This window comes from Pseudophryne corroboree, chromosome 2 (assembly GCF_028390025.1).
Source record: "Pseudophryne corroboree isolate aPseCor3 chromosome 2, aPseCor3.hap2, whole genome shotgun sequence".
NCBI classification, from domain to species: Eukaryota; Metazoa; Chordata; class Amphibia; order Anura; family Myobatrachidae; genus Pseudophryne; species Pseudophryne corroboree.
In genome coordinates this window covers 700,721,481-700,725,134 of record NC_086445.1, presented here as the reverse complement: position 1 = coordinate 700,725,134, position 3,654 = coordinate 700,721,481, and the positions used below count along the sequence as shown (strand labels likewise).

At 40.9% G+C, this 3,654-nt stretch overlaps 1 pseudogene; it reads right to left on the bottom strand.

The window, feature by feature from the left end:
- Positions 1–2,902: 2,902 nt before the first annotated feature.
- Positions 2,903–3,021, bottom strand: LOC135052467 (5S ribosomal RNA; annotated as a pseudogene).
- Positions 3,022–3,654: the final 633 nt, after the last annotated feature.

Genomic DNA, 3,654 nt, shown 5'->3' with positions numbered 1-3,654 from the left:
AATACTGTAGTTTATACAGATGCAAATCATGATATACTGTAGAACATCTTACAAACTATGGTCCATTAATGATAGGAATACAGTACGCTGTATTGTACAACATGAGCGTCCAAGTCCCTCTAAATAAAAACCAATGGGAAGGGATCACTGCTTACAGTACATTTACACATGAGCTTGTGCATCTATCATGAGCCGTCGTGTCCGAGAGGTGAGGTGTGCCGCTTCCCATGCTAAGAGTCCTGGGTTCGATTCCCAAAGTGCGAATTCCTGTTTATTTTTTTTCTGACCCTATTTTTTGTAATCTATAGTAATATACCGTGACATCTAATAGAAGTGTGCACACAGATTTTACATAAATCAAGACAAAGCTGCAGGAGCATCACAGTCCGCTATTTAAAATACACAGCGGCTATGGGGATAAGCGAGCTCCATGCACCATACGGTACACATACAGTACAGTAGCACCCAGACTTCATCACAGAGCGGGTTCACAAAATGGATGCTGCTCATGACTCAGCACCTCACAGAAGCCCACAGCAACTGGATGGAGCGAGTGACGGTATAGATTTTGCAAGAATCAGTGCAATGCTGAAGGAGTGTCTCTATACACTAGTTAAAATATACTGTATACATAGCAGCAATGAGGTCCTGTACAATAAGCAATTAATAAAAATAATACTTTTTCTGACACTTTATTACATTTTTTTTAGTCATCTATTGTAATAGTACCTTCACATTCAATAGAAACATGCACACATGAGCATCTAATTCCGCTATCTAAAATACACCCGTAGACATATCAATAAATATAAAAATACAGTAGGTTTATGCAGACACAACTACAGTAAGTTCGCGCAATACTGTAATGTTGTTCATTGATGTTAGAGAATCTGTGTTGTGCTGTATGAGAAGGAACACAAGAGTTTGTGTATGCACTTCTTATCAGCTCTTCATTTACATACTGTATACAGTAGTACTTTGTTGTCAATTTATTGTAACATGACCTCCCTCCCTGTTTGTGGAATGAGCAGGGGGAAGCGGGATGGGGGTAGGGGGAGGTGTTGGCTAAATACCGTGTTATGCAGAAAGTATTCATTCTCTCATCTGCTGAAGTTTCCAATATGAGCGTCCAATTCCCCTAAACAAAAACCAATGGGAAGGGATCACTGCAATCGAGTCCGGTGTATCGCAATGTGCATAGATCTCGTTTATCCCTATCAACCCTGTGTATTTTAGTTAGGGTATCGAGACACTCCTTCAGCATTGCCATGTAACTTGCAAAACCTATGCCATTGCTGGCTCCATAGCTGACGGCTTCCACGGTGCAAGGGGTCACGAGCAGCAGCCATTTTGTCAACTTGCTATGCGATCGAGTCTGGTGTATCGTAATGTGCATAGAGCTTGCTCATCCCTATAAAATCTGTGTATTTTAGCTAGGGTATCGAGACGCTCCTTCAGCATTGCCCTGTAACTTGTAAAACCTATGCCATCGCTCGCTCCATAGCTGAGGGATTCCACGAGGCAAGGGGTTACGGGTGCTAGCCATTTCAATGGAGTCTGGCCTGCTACAGTATTGTATATGTACCGTACAGTGCATAGAACCTTATCATCATAGCCGCTGTGTATTCTAGATATGCTCCTGCAGCTTTGCCCTGCTTTATGTAAACTTGTGTGCACACTTATACTGAATGTGAAGGTATAGTATAATAGATACAAAAATAAAAAATGAATACAGTGTCAGGAAAAAATTAACATGCATTCGCACTTTGGGAATCGAACCCGGGACTCTAAGCATGGGAAGTGCCACACTTCACCACTCAGACACGTTGCTGTATGACAGATGCATAAGCCCATTGGTTTGTATTATGCCGTAATGGCTACGGGATTTGGATGCTCACATATCCCTAACATCAATAGACCATACTGTACCTGTATCACGTTCGTTTGCGTCTGTATACAGTACTGTACACTACTAGTTTTAATGTGATGATTTCGGGACTTGGACACTCACATATTCCTAACGTCAATGGACTATACTGTGGCTTTATCACGTTCGTTTGTGTCTGTATATACTGTACTACTGTATTTGCACCTGTAGACTGTAATATACTGTATGACATACTGTAGCATATTGTAGCGTAATGAGACGCACCAGAAAAGTAGTTCTTACGCTGTAGTTAAGTATTGTATTTAAATGGAGACCACACGCATGCGCAATGGTGATTTTAAAAAGCGACATCTTGTGGATGATTGGCAGGTATTACACTTAAAGGTAACGCCAAACGCTGCGCATGCCCGATCGTGATTAACGCCTCAGCCAGCTAAGATAATGGAGGCTCCATCTGTACATCTGCCCCTTTGTTTGGTTGAAGACAATGTTAAAGAAAAGATGACTTTTGTGTTGGCACACTCTTGTTATACATGATAATGAAGAAAGTGCAAGTTAGAAGATTAAAATATAACCTTTATTAGTTTATTTTACATAATATAAATTTTGTATCCAACAGTTTAAAAAACAGACTTGACATGAATAAAAGATTAAAATTATGTAGTGTGTTTGTCTATATCAATTATAGATTGGTAGAAGAATGTATACACTGACAGTACTACATCCGTGTCCTACCATGCCAGTACAAACAAGTGCTTGTATTAATGAGACCTTGATTGGTCTTACAACTTTAATTGTGATGGGACCTTGTACACCAGGTTCACACTATCCTTGTTATACCTAGTATCCACATTGGAGATTCCCTACATTAATTGTGCTCCTTACTCAATTATTTACTCATTATTTCACAATATTGTTTTCTATAAATATGTCCATAGTGCAGGACTGATAGTTAAGTAGGACGGAAGAAGCAATGGTGATCCTGCTGTTAGTGTTGTGTCAATAATTCATGCCATACTACTACACTTGGTATTCCCTGTGGGTCACTCTTCCAGGTACTGACCCAAACCAACACCGTTTAGCTTCCAAGATCAGATGAGATTGGGCACATGCGCTAAGGTATGGCAGTAGAAAATTGGCATATATCTCTGACGCACTAATGAGAGTGCACCTGAAATGAAGGTTAAGAAATTTTGCAAGAAAGAGTATGGGCGAGAATATAGCTCACAAGATGTAGATCGTGGATCTGCTGTCTGTGTTAGGCAGAGGATTTCCTCTGAATCGCGGATGAGAGTCCACTTTGTAAGTAAAGTTTTGAAGGAAAAAACGGCTAAATGATGTTTCAAATTGTGCAGACAGTATCAGTGGTCTACCCAGAGCCGGCCCTAAACAATATGATGCCCTAGGCAAGATTTTGGCTGGTGCCCCCTAGCACCACCGCTGGTTCCGCCTCTGACCTTGCACCTCTTTCCCACCACCATCACCCCTCACCCATAGCAGTCCTTATTTTGGTGTTTGTACCCCCTATATTTTAAATAGGAACAGTTCGCACATTTGGCGCACACCCCAAAAAGGGGTGTGTTTTTGCTGGCAAGAGGCATGGCCACACAATAGTAACCCCAATTCCAAATACACCACACAATACTGCAACTTTATTCACATTTGGTCATGTGATAGTGTCCACAATTCATATTACATCCCATAGTAGTATCACTTTACCTTAAACGTTACTCCTCACAGTAGAGCCCCTTATTCACATTACATCA